Genomic DNA, 14,515 nt, shown 5'->3' on the forward strand with positions numbered 1-14,515 from the left:
AGACAGCCCGACCTTGCTAGCCACTAGAATAGATTCTTTCTTAAGTTAGTGCAGTAGACTGTAGACAGCCCGACCTTGCTAGCCACTAGAATAGATTCTTTCTTAAGTTAGTGCAGTAGACTGTAGACAGCCCGACCTTGCTAGCCACTAGAATAGATTCTTTCTTAAGTTAGTGTAGTAGACTGTAGACAGCCCGACCTTGCTAGCCACTAGAATAGATTCTTTCTTAAGTTATTGCAGTAGACAGTAGACAGCCCGACCTTGCTAGCCACTAGAATAGATTCTTTCTTAAGTTAGTGCAGTAGACTGTAGACAGCCCGACCTTGCTAGCCACTAGAATAGATTCTTTCTTAAGTTAGTGCAGTAGACTGTAGACAGCCCGACCTTGCTAGCCACTAGAATAGATTCTTTCTTAAGTTAGTGCAGTAGACAGTAGACAGCCCGACCTTGCTAGCCACTAGAATAGATTCTTTCTTAAGTTAGTGGAGTAGACTGTAGACAGCCCGACCTTGCTAGCCACTAAGTTAGATTCTTTCTTAAGTTAGTGCAGTAGACTGTAGACAGCCCGACCTTGCTAGCCACTAGAATAGATTCTTTCTTAAGTTAGTGCATTAGACTGTAGACAGCCCGACCTTGCTAGCCACTAGAATAGATTCTTTCTTAAGTTAGTGGAGTAGACAGTAGACAGCCCGACCTTGCTAGCCACTAGAATAGATTCTTTCTTAAGTTAGTGGAGTAGACAGTAGACAGCCAAACCATGCAAGACAGAAAGTCTAAGGGAGTGCTGTGAGCTCCCCAGTCGGCTCCAAGCATTATTTCGCTATTTAAAACTAAGGAAACAAAAACATGTTCTGAGGTATCTACAGTGCATTATCCTGCTACTTTTCAATAAAAAAAAAATTATAGGTATAAAAAAAAACTCTGCAATTCACTCTACTCTATAAATGGAACTCAGCAACTGATAGATATTGGTAACTATAGTTTGGCTTTAGCGTTTTAGTCGAGGGGGAGGGTAACCAAACAAAACAACAAAACAATTTGGCTACACTCATGAAAGCTAGTAATTGTACCTTTGCTTTTCTTATTGTTGGAAGGGGGAGGGTAACCTGTAAACTTTTCTTGGCTACGCTCATGAAATTCGGTGACTGTAGTTAGACTTGAGACTTTATATCCAAAAAGGTAGTTTTATCGTCAAATCCATCAGTTGGGAGTTTCAAACTCACAAATCCTGTATGTGGATTTTAAACGCAAAACCCCACTTAGATGCGCTGGGCAAGTGATGGTTTAGCATTACAAACTCGACTCCAAAAATAATTAAAGCAAATAACAGCCACCAGATTAAACCTCAGACAAACCCCGCCCCCCCCCCCCCCCGCTACGCCATTGGACCTGGAGGTCTAGACAAGATTTATCTTTTAGACACACGTCAGCGGATTTTCATTAAAGAGTGAAATAAATAAATAAAAGTTCATGAGCATTTGTATTGTAAGTCTGGATCAATGAGCCTGTCAGGTAACTAGAATCTGTCTTTTAATGTTGCCATATCAAGAGCAAAGTAATCGTTCTTAATAGAAAGTCGTCACCTTCGTAAATGAGGAATGGTCTTTAAAAATTAATAACTTTTTACAATACCTTGGAGGGTGGGTGGACAGCTGATCTCAAATACGGCTCTAACGAGTTTCATCAACTACCAACCACCTTTACTTTTCCACAACTACCAACCACCTTTACTTTTCACAACTACCAACCACCTTTACTTTTCCCCAACTACCAACTGCCTTTACTTTTCCACAACTACCAACCACCTTTACTTTTCCCCAACTACCAACCGCCTTTACTTTTCCACAACTACCAACCACCTTTACTTTTCCACAACTACCAACCGCCTTTACTTTTCCCCAACTACCAACCACCTTTACTTTTCCACAACTACCAACCGCCTTTACTTTTCCACAACTACCAACCACCTTTACTTTTCCACAACTACCAACCGACTTTACTTTTCCCCAACTACCAACCGCCTTTACTTTTCCACAACTACCAACCACCTTTACTTTTCCACAACTACCAACCACCTTTACTTTTACACAACTACCAACCACCTTTACTTTTCCACAACTACCAACCACCTTTACTTTTCCACAACTACCAACCACCTTTACTTTTCCCCAACTACCAACTGCCTTTACTTTTCCCCAACTACCAACCACCTTTATTTTTCCACAACTACCAACCACCTTTACTTTTCCACAACTACCAACCACCTTTACTTTTCCACAACTACCAACCACCTTTACTTTCCCACAACTACCAACCACCTTTACTTTTCCACAACTACCAACCGCCTTTACTTTTCCCCAACTACCAACCACCTTTACTTTTCCCCAACTACCAACCACCTTTACTTTCCCACAACTACCAACCACCTTTACTTTTCCACAACTACCAACCACCTTTACTTTTCCCCAACTACCAACCACCTTTACTTTTCCACAACTACCAACCACCTTTACTTTTCCACAACTACCAACCACCTTTACTTTTCCACAACTACCAACCACCTTTACTTTCCCACAACTACCAACCACCTTTACTTTTCCACAACTACCAACCGCCTTTACTTTTCCCCAACTACCAACCGCCTTTACTTTTCCACAACTACCAACCACCTTTACTTTTCCACAACTACCAACCGCCTTTACATTTCCACAACTACCAACCACCTTTACTTTTCCACAACTACCAACCGCCTTTACTTTTCCACAACTACCAACCACCTTTACTTTTCCACAACTACCAACCAACTTTACTTTTCCCTAACTACCAACTGCCTTTACTTTTCCCCAACTACCAACCACCTTTACTTTTCCACAACTACCAACCACCTTTACTTTTCCCCAACTACCAACCACCTTTACTTTTCCCACAACTACCAACTGCCTTTACTTTTCCCCAACTACCAACCACCTTTATTTTTCCACAACTACCAACCACCTTTACTTTTCCACAACTACCAACCACCTTTACTTTTCCACAACTACCAACCACCTTTACTTTTCCACAACTACCAACCACCTTTACTTTTCCACAACTACCAACCGCCTTTACTTTTCCACAACTACCAACGGCCTTTACTTTTCCACAACTACCAACCACCTTTACTTTTCCACAACTACCAACCACCTTTACTTTTCCACAACTACCAACCACCTTTACTTTTCCACAACTACCAACCAACTTTACTTTTCCCCAACTACCAACTGCCTTTACTTTTCCCCAACTACCAACCACCTTTACTTTTCCACAACTACCAACCACCTTTACTTTTCCACAACTACCAACCACCTTTACTTTCCCACAACTACCAACCACCTTTACTTTTCCACAACTACCAACCACCTTTACTTTTCCACAACTACCAACCACCTTTACTTTTCCACAACTACCAACCGCCTTTACTTTTCCCCAACTACCAACCACCTTTACTTTTCCACAACTACCAACTGCCTTTACTTTTCCACAACTACCAACCACCTTTACTTTTCCACAACTACCAACTGTCTTTACTTTTCCACAACTACCAACCGACTTTACTTTTCCATAACTACCAACCACCTTTACTTTTCCACAACTACCAACCACCTTTACTTTTCCCACAACTACCAACCACCTTTACTTTTCCCACAACTACCAACTGCCTTTACTTTTCCCCAACTACCAACCACCTTTACATTTCCACAACTACCAACCACCTTTACTTTTCCACAACTACCAACCACCTTTACTTTTCCACAACTACCAACCACCTTTACTTTTCCACAACTACCAACCGCCTTTACTTTTCCACAACTACCAACCGCCTTTACTTTTCCCCAACTACCAACCACCTTTACTTTTCCCCAACTACTGTCAGCTACCAATAAGAGATGGGTGAACTCAGAGGTGCCCACAGATCCCGAAATTAAAAATTCCAGTCTTCACAAGCCTTCGAACCCGGGACCCCTGGAAGCCAAGTGCTTTACCGCTCCACTACCGCATCTCTTTCACGTGTCTGTGGTTGGTAGAAAATGCCGGAGATGGCGCATTAGCAAGGAGTTATTAACACTGATTTGTTAAACAAAATTCTGAATTTCAGGTCACACGGATACTACAGCCTGAAGTAAAATCGAAATTAAATAAATAAAATGGTACTAAAGAAAGTGCAAAACTATTCTGGTAAGAGTTAGGGTTACTTTAAAACGTTAGGAGTGCAATGTGTGATTTTTATTAGTAAAATCGTCTGCAAGAAATCGTTGAGAGTCGCTCTTCTTGTAGACGTTTCCCACGAAGTTAGTATATAGGTCAGTGCTCGCATAGGAAAAGACTTGACTTTATTTAAAAACTAAATTTGTACATATTTTTGCTAATTTTTTTTTTTTTTTTTTTTTTTTTGCTTTTCAATTTAATTTACAGATATGGTTCTTTAACGACTTTGTGGTTACAGCAGAAATTGTAAGCCTTTCAAAAGTGATTGATAGCAGTATGGTTTCAGATTTCGTTTTTCTTCAGTAGATCCTTTAGTCACAACGGAAAGTGCTTTGTGAATATTCAAAATCCCATCTCACAAGCGTCTGCATCGACTTTTGGAATATGAATTTCTTTGTAATATCATGATGTATACATCCATGTAATACCATTGAAAAACAAGATTACAAATGTCTTTGAAGTAACTACAACTGTACAGTGACACGTGGCTTTCTATGTTATCCTGTCATTTACTTTTTGACATTGTCAGATAGTGACAGATAGTACCCCGCAATGTCGATAAGTGTGGTGGATAAAAATTAAATAATTTGTAGATTTTGATATTAAAATGTAAATGCTTTCTGTTACGACGGTACATTTAGTAGTAGTGGTAGAAGAAGTTGTTTGTAGACTCAAAAACCTTTGATGGTGAGCATTTCTATTAGAGTTCGAATTTTAAAATAACTGTCTAAAAAGCGAGATTTATCATAAATAGAGGTTCATTTGAACTAAGTATTTATCATAACTAGAGGTTCATTTCAACTAAGTATTTATCAAAACTAAAGGTTCATTTGAACTAAATATTTATCAAAACTAAAGGTTCATTTCAACTAAGTATTTATCAAAACTAAAGGTTCATTTGAACTAAATATTTATCAAAACTAAAGGTTCATTTCAACTAAGTATTTATCAAAACTAAAGGTTCATTTGAACTAAATATTTATCAAAACTAAAGGTTCATTTGAACTAAGTATTTATCAAAACTAAAGGTTCATTTGAACTAAGTATTTATCAAAGCTAAAGGTTCGTTTCAACTAAATATTTATCAAAACTAAAGGTTCATTTCAACTAAGTATTTATCAAAACTAAAGGTTCATTTGAACTAAATATTTATCAAAACTAAAGGTTCATTTGAACTAAGTATTTATCAAAACTAAAGGTTCATTTGAACTAAGTATTTATCAAAGCTAAAGGTTCGTTTCAACTAAATATTTATCAAAACTAAAGGTTCATTTCAACTAAGTATTTATCAAAACTAAAGGTTCATTTGAACTAAGTATTTATCAAAACTAAAGGTTCATTTGAACTAAGTATTTATCAAAGCTAAAGGTTCGTTTCAACTAAATATTTATCAAAACTAAAGGTTCATTTGAACTAAGTATTTATCAAAACTAAAGGTTCATTTGAACTAAGTATTTATCAAAGCTAAAGGTTCGTTTCAACTAAATATTTATCAAAACTAAAGGTTCATTTCAACTAAGTATTTATCAAAACTAAAGGTTCATTTGAACTAAATATTTATCAAAACTAAAGGTTCATTTGAACTAAGTATTTATCAAAACTAAAGGTTCATTTGAACTAAGTATTTATCAAAACTAAAGGTTCATTTGAACTAAGTATTTATCAAAGCTAAAGGTTCGTTTCAACTAAATATTTATCAAAACTAAAGGTTCATTTGAACTAAGTATTTATCAAAACTAAAGGTTCATTTGAACTAAGTATTTATCAAAGCTAAAGGTTCGTTTCAACTAAATATTTATCAAAACTAAAGGTTCATTTCAACTAAGTATTTATCAAAACTAAAGGTTCATTTGAACTAAATATTTATCAAAACTAAAGGTTCATTTGAACTAAGTATTTATCAAAACTAAAGGTTCATTTGAACTAAGTATTTATCAAAGCTAAAGGTTCGTTTCAACTAAATATTTATCAAAACTAAAGGTTCATTTCAACTAAGTATTTATCAAAACTAAAGGTTCATTTGAACTAAGTATTTATCAAAACTAAAGGTTCATTTGAACTAAGTATTTATCAAAGCTAAAGGTTTGTTTCAACTAAATATTTATCAAAACTAAAGGTTCATTTGAACTAAGTATTTATCAAAACTAAAGGTTCATTTGAACTAAATATTTATCAAAACTAAAGGTTCATTTGAACTAAGTATTTATCAAAACTAAAGATTCATTTGAACTAAATATTTATCAAAACTAAAGGTTCATTTGAACTAAGTATTTATCAAAACTAAAGGTTCATTTGAACTAAATATTTATCAAAACTAAAGGTTCATTTGAACTAAATATTTATCAAAACTAAAGGTTCATTTGAACTAAATATTTATCAAAACTAAAGGTTCATTTGAACTAAGTATTTATCAAAACTAAAGGTTCATTTGAACTAAGTATTTATCAAAACTAAAGGTTCATTTGAACTAAGTATTTACTCAAGAAAAGTGAGAGAAAGAGGAAAAAATGAAGGAGTAAGCGAAAAGGAGAGAAAGAGAAAGAACATGGAGAGACGGGAGAGAGAATGAGAGAATGGTAGGGAGAGAGAAAGAGAGAGAGAGAGAGGTAGGGAGATAAAAAGATAGGTAGGTAGAGAGAAAGAGAGAGGTATGGAGAAAGAATGAGGTAGGGAGACAAAAATAAACAGAGGTAGGTAGAGAAAGAGAGAGAGAGAGGTTAGGAGATAAAAAGAGGGAGATATATGGAGAGAGAGTGAGAGAGAAAAAAAGAGAGGTAGAGAGAGGTAGTGAGATATTAGAAAAAAAAAACATCTTTCGAGTTGATTGAAAGAAAGAGCTCTGTGAATGTATCCACTGACAGTTGTAAAGGTCCCATGTTTCGTGACTGTGAGCTGGTCATTAGCAGACGACAACACAAGGGAACGAGACGTTGAGTCTCTTGATGCTACAGAGATGTCGGAATAATGAAGAGATGTCGAAGTCCAGGGAACACTACATTGGAATGGCAGGGAAGTTGATGAAAGAATTGTAGGCCTACATGCTGATTGTGGGGAGATGGAAAGAAAGCTGAAAAGATTTTTTTTTAAGTTTGTTATGTCCTCGGTGTTGTAAACACAAGAAAAGTAATAAGCCAAAACGAGGCCCGATAAGAAAGTAGTAAAGCACTTCCTGGTTATTAACAAACTAGTGTTTAGAGAGGTCACATCGCCATGGATTTGACTATCTGCACAATAGTTCTCGTAATTGCAGTAATTTGCACACATTTTGTAGTCCCCGGCAGAAAAAGCCGTTCTAAATTTGAGCTGCCAGTCTGTCCATTTTGTATATTACCTATGCGTTGGGTAGTCTTATTTTTAAAAAAAATTCACTTTCAAAATTGAGTGAGCAAGGTCATCCTGAACTCTTTATAGGTTTAGCACTGGGTATGTATTCACATATAGGTGCAACTGGCCCCTGGTGGAATTTCACAAGTGTGTGTGCAATAATCGTGGTGGGGACTCAGATTGTTACTGGGAACTTGAACCTTTTTTTAGAGTTCTCCACAATCTCAGATGGATAACAAGGAAAGTGTTGTATCGTTGTGCTGATTGCATGAAGCACTTAACTGATGGATTCATTCTTTAATGTCTGTGAGACTCTAACAGTAGTCTTTATATGAAAAGGTAGGTTTCTGGAGATTGATTAAAAGCTTTTAGATTTTGCGTATAGAAAAAAAATGGGGCACTTGTATATAATTAATAATATGCTCCACAATCCTTTTGCTCCACAATCCTCTATGCTCCACAATCCTCTATGCTCCATAATCCTTTTTGCTCCACAATCCTTTTGCTCCACAATCCTCTTTGCTCCACAATCCTTTTTGCTCCACAATCCTCTATGCTCCATAATCCTTTTTGCTCCACAATCCTTTTTGCTCCGCAATCTTTTTTGCTCTATAATCCTTTTTGCTCCATAATCCTTTTTGCTCCATAATCCTTTTTGCTCCACAATCCTTTTTGCTCCGCAATCTTTTTTGCTCTATAATCCTTTTTGCTCTATAATCCTTTTTGCTCCATAATCCTTTTTGCTCCATAATCCTTTTTGCTCCATAATCCTTTTTGCACAACAATCCTTTTTGCTCAATAATCGTTTCTGAGTCAAAGTTTTTTTATCGTCCAAAAAAGAAGTTCTAAGAAATAAAACGGTTTCAATTTTTTTTATATTTTCCCATTCAAATTGTACAAAATAATTTCGTTTCGGTTCTTGTTTTCGCCGACATTTTGAAAGCTGACTACAGATTGGCCAATATTTATCATGACCTACCAATTCAGAAGATGGCATTTATCCTGGCCTTCAGACGTTTTGTCAATATCGAAAGCCAGCATCGATCAAGATCTAGTTATTCAGATCCCCAGTATCCAGATCTCCAGTATCATGACCTACCTATCCAAATCCCCAGAATCCAGATCTCCAGTATCATGACCTACCTATCCAAATCCCCAGTATCCAGATCTCCAGTATCATGACCTACCTATCCAAATCCCCAGAATCCAGATCTCCAGTATCATGACCTAACTATCCAAATCACCAGTATCCAGACGTACTGACCCTTATATCCCTCATTGATCACGACCTACCAACTTTGATAGCAAGTTAAATAAAAGCCCTGAGAAACAGTAGAGATAAACTGGCTTCGATGACAAGAGAAATGTGCACATTTGACAGAAACTCACAACACACAAGATTTGTTGCTTCCCCGAGGCGACGAAATAAGGTTTAGCATAGCCGATACTTTTGACAATGACATCCTTTTAGCACATTGCCAAGTCAATAAGTCAAACTCATGTCCTCATGTGTGTGTGTGTATTAATTTAAAACTTGAGATTGTGTGTTGCTTTGAGTTGCTTGGGTGTGTGTTTTTGTCTGTGTGTTGTAGAATACAAATAGTCTGGCTAGGATCAATGCACTCATTCTATCAACCTGGGGGAAATGTCATCTAGAACTATAGGACATACTTTCAATGCTGCCATGTGTAATAGAAAATTGGTGGACGCCAATGCTGCCATGTGTAATAGAAAATTGGTGGACGCCAATGCTGCCATGTGTAATAGAAAATTGGTGGACGCCAATGCTGCCATGTGTAATAGAAAATTGGTGGACGCCAATGCTGCCATGTGTAATAGAAAATTGGTGGACGCCAATGCTGCCATGTGTAATAGAAAATTGGTGGACGCCAATGCTGCCATGTGTAATAGAAAATTGGTGGACGCCAATGCTGCCATGTGTAATAGAAAATTGGTGGACGCCAATGCTGCCATGTGTAATAGAAAATTGGTGGACGCCAATGCTGCAAAAGCAAAGGGAATGCAGTGCTGCATTTACTTATAGGCAAAACAAAATGTCTCAATGCCCCCCCTTCTAATAGGTTACATTGATATTTTTAATCCTCTTGAAGAAAGAGCAAAGGAAAATTGGCTAATATTGTTGTCTAAATTGAAATGTCCCTATCTCAAATAGCCTAGGGCCTTATAAAACCTGGTCCTGAGGGAATGGAAACGTTGAACTGTGTGCACCTAACAAAACTCTTGACTTTCATCTCTTTGATGCTTTGAAATGTTGGTAATTAGTTCCCCTAGATGGAACACTAGGCTTTAACGGTAAATGCATTTATTTTTCTAATTAATTGCACTATTAATGAAGCGATCTTTCTAAAGTTGTAATCAAATGTGTTGTCACGCAGCACGAGTCTAAGTGCGAAATTATATCTCAATATAATAATGAAAAGTTGTCAAAATAAATTATTTAAAAATCTTTCTTTTCAACTATGACTAAAGTTTAAGTTAATAGTAAATAGAAGCAGTAAATAGTAAATAGAAGGAATTGAAAAAAAGTTTTTACTCTGTAAAGGATGACATCTGCCTAATGAAGCACATATTTGTCCCAACGAGAAGAAATAACAAGAGAGAAAACTTGCACGTGTGACCTAATTTAGTCATCAATATATATTACATAGTGTCAGTAATATGAATAGATCCACAAGGAGAACAAAGATAAAGGAAGGTCCTGGGTTGCAGATGGTATACACACTAGAAGCAGAAAGAAGGGTGAAAGTGCAACAGCGCCTGGTGATGCTCAACCTGTGACCCCAGCTGTGTATCAAGGCTTGGCCTCTTCAATCACATGAGAAATTGTAAAGGGAAAATGTAGTTTTACGAGACCTAATATGTCGCTGGGATAGTGTCAGCTAGTGTCTAATGTGCAGCATTTTATCTTCTGGAGAACTAATATGTCGCTGGGATAGTGTCAGCTAGTGTCTAATGTGCAGCATTTTATCTTCTGGAGAACTAATATGTCGCTGGGATAGTGTCAGCTAGTGTCTAATGTGCAGCATTTTATCTTCTGGAGAACTAATATAATCCTCTGTACCTTAAGAGGAAGACTTTGGGAACAGGAAGCAAGAAAATGAATTATGGGAGCTGAGAAATGACAGTATAAGGATGATCCTTCAGAGTTGAAGGTAATCTTCTTCTCAGTCCAAACCACCTGCAGAATGACGGGGTTAGCAGCAGGCAGTGTATGAACCCTGGACCATCGAGATGACAGAACGACAGTCCAGCGCGCATACTGCACGACCAGGCACAATATTCAGTCATATTAATGCAGCTATATTTGATTCTTGATGCGGTGCTCTCCGGTACATGGAAATTTCAGCCAGAAAATAGGTACCATATTTTTGTTGTTTAGACCTATGAAACTTATAACCCTGGACCGAAAATGGCTAAATAGCACTGCTCTAGACACAAAGTTATTATACAAGTAAACAAATGTCGAAACACGCGAGGAGTTTTAGTAATTAAATTTAAATTTCCGAACCTTTACCTTAATCTGTGTTACCTAACCCAAGTCCTAACCTCTGTTTCCTAGTCCATAACCCTTAACATTATTTAGAAACAAGAAAAACATTTTTGAAATACATTTCTTAAATATATATATATAGAATATTTCCATTTTAAAGTTAAAATATAATGAAAAAAAAAATTTGTTCGAACCGGGTTTCGAACCTGTGATTATAACACGCCAGCTGCTAGAACGATGTTACTGATTCTGCCAGGGGGCGATGGATACTCTGAGATTAGATTAACTCTAGATTTGAGTCTAGTACTCAAGCCAAATTTACATTTATTTATTTTTACTTAGAAAAATTATAACGGTCAAACTACTGTTTTCCCCGCGAGCTAGTAATTCTTTTACCAACAATATACAAATATCAAATTGCTAGGAAAATCCTTAAAGCCGTTTTCGAGAACTATGTGACTTGAAAAGAGGTATTGTAAAAAGGAATGAGCAGATGGAGCTTATTAGTCATGCAAGACATTGTATCTTTGGAGAGGCGATGGATGCCACCCAATGAAATGTCATTATAGGTTCTGGACCATCGAATCGCGAGCTGTCACAGCACCCCTACAGCGAGCTGTCACAGCACCCCTACAGCGAGCTGTCACAGTACCCCTACAGCGAGCTGTCACAGCACCCCTACAGCGAGCTGTCACAGCACCCCTACAACGAGCTGTCACAGCACCCCTACAACGAGCTGTCACAGCACCCCTACAGCGAGCTGTCACAGCACCCCTACAGTGAGATGTCACAGCACCCCACAGCACCCCTACAACGAGCTGTCACAGCACCCCTACAGCGAGCTGTCACAGCACCCCTACAGTGAGATGTCACAGCATCCCACAGCACCCCTACAACGAGCTGTCACAGCACCCCTACAGCGAGCTGTCACAGCACCCCTACAGCGAGCTGTCACAGCACCCCTACAGTGAGATGTCACAGCACCCCACAGCACCCCTACAACGAGCTGTCACAGCACCCCTACAGCGAGCTGTCACAGCACCCCTACAACGAGCTGTCACAGCACCCCTACAGCGAGCTGTCACAGCACCCCTACAGCGAGCTGTCACAGCACCCAACAGTACCCCTACAGCGAGCTGTCACAGCACCCCTACAACTAGCTGTCACAGCACCCCTACAGCGAGCTGTCACAGCACCCCACAGCACCCCTACAGCGAGCTGTCACAGCACCCCACAGCACCCCTACAGCGAGCTGTCACAGCACCCCTACAGCGAGCTGTCACAGCACCCCACAGCACCCCTACAGCGAGCTGTCACAGCACCCCACAGCACCCCTACAGCGAGCTGTCACAGCACCCCACAGCACCCCTACAGCGAGCTGTCACAGCACCCCTACAGCGAGCTGTCACAGCACCCCACAGCACCCCTACAGCGAGCTGTCACAGCACCCCACAGCACCCCTACAGCGAGCTGTCACAGCACCCCACAGCACCCCTACAGCGAGCTGTCACAGCACCCCACAGCACCCCTACAGCGAGCTGTCACAGCACCCCACAGCACCCCTACAGCGAGCTGTCACAGCACCCCACAGCACCCCTACAGCGAGCGTTGAGGCCATGCGATGATGTTGATGAATATATATTAACTGTTAAATTTCTAGGAACTATGTTAGAGCCGTTTTTGATATTAGTGTCCATGCAGGTTCCAGATTCCTGAAGGTTGCATGAAGTTCTTGAATAGGGGTATTGCAAAAAAAAAAAACAAAAAAAAAACGTGTTTTAATTTTTTTATCTGCTATTTAATGTAAGGACTGTAGTGTAGACTAACCTAACTCTAGCTCCCTCATTTTGCAGAAAAAGTTGGCTACTACTGGGGAGATTATCTAGTGCTGGTCATTAAGAAAGAAATAGTATATTTCCATAGACTATATATTGTCAAAAGATATTACATTTTACTAATATTTCAAAAACTATCTGCCTCCTGGTAAAACAAATTACATAATGGTAATCTCCATTTTATTACTAATTCTTTAAATAATATATAGGCATGACTCTAGGTATCGTCTTACGTAAACTAATACCTAAAATATTACTAATAATAATAGGTGGTGTTGTTTTTTTACCAAATATTGCAATACAAATAGATTACTTTCAAAGAGAGACAATTCATGTAAATGTTTTCAAGGTAGCTAATTCATGTAAATTCATTACTTCGGATATTTTATTCTAGATTACTTATTTCCAATCTAATTGACTAGTCACTACTCACAAGTGTCTCACTAAGGACACGTCCATTTCTTAATTTCTATTGTTTCTTTTGCCTGCTCTTCTCCTTTTCAGGTTCTGTTACTTGTAGGATGATGCATGGGTCAGAACGTGTTTTTACTGTAAGGTTATGTCTCTATTTAGTTTATTAATGGTTGTGTTGCTTTAACATGAATGGCTTCTACAATTGTTCAATTTAATAACTTTAAAAATGAGCTACATGCTTATTTGAGTACTCAAAATAGTTAATTTTTTTTTTAGTATGAAGTATGTGGTCTTCTTGTTCTCTCTCTCTCTCTCTCTCTCTCTTTCTGTATATTAAAAAAAACCATATAGAACTTATCTGTTATCAACATTAGACTTTGAGATGACTACTTTAGCTAAAGCTACTTAAATCTTTGATATGTTTGTGATTCTATGTACTAGTTATATACCTTTAAGCTAATTCCTTCCTTATAATGGTATAACATATCTATACATATATAATTCTCTTCATGGCTCAAGAGTTTGGAGACGCAAGAAGAGGTAATGGAAAGATCACTCTTTTATTTCTGCAAGTCGGACGAACAAGAGTTACCATGCGAAAAAAAAAAAGAGGGGGGGGGAGAACAAGTAGTATTCACCCGTCACAAAATAGCAGGGCCGGACGTAACCGTTGTGACCAAGAAGTCATGGAAAGATCACTCTTTTTTATTTCTACCCCACGTAGTTTTAGCGGTCTGCGAAAAAAGAAAGGAAGGGAGAGGAGAACAAGTAATCTACTCTGTATTCACCCGTCACTAAATAGCAGGTCCGGACTTAACCATTGTGGGGCCCTATGAGAAACGGATTTCGCGGGGCCAAGTTTGGGTAGGGATACGGATAATAAGTGAAATTTAATAGTTTGTGTTAGAAAAATAAATTTGTCGCTGCATTTTATTCATTCTTTACTACGTACAGGACTACTTTACGAGCCTTGCATGTAGCGAAGTCATACAGTATATCATAAAAATTGTATTTCCTACATAGATCACGTTCAATAGCAAGAATTACCAAATGTCTCAATCTATCTACGAGAATTGTTGACCTCAAGTACTTCTTCATTATTTTTAGGCGCGAGAAGTTTCTTTCACCAGATTACACAATTACTGGTAATGCATAATGCTGTTTTTATTTATCAAGCATAGGATTG

This window comes from Biomphalaria glabrata, chromosome 2 (genome assembly GCF_947242115.1).
Source record: "Biomphalaria glabrata chromosome 2, xgBioGlab47.1, whole genome shotgun sequence".
Taxonomy (NCBI): Eukaryota; Metazoa; Mollusca; class Gastropoda; family Planorbidae; genus Biomphalaria; species Biomphalaria glabrata.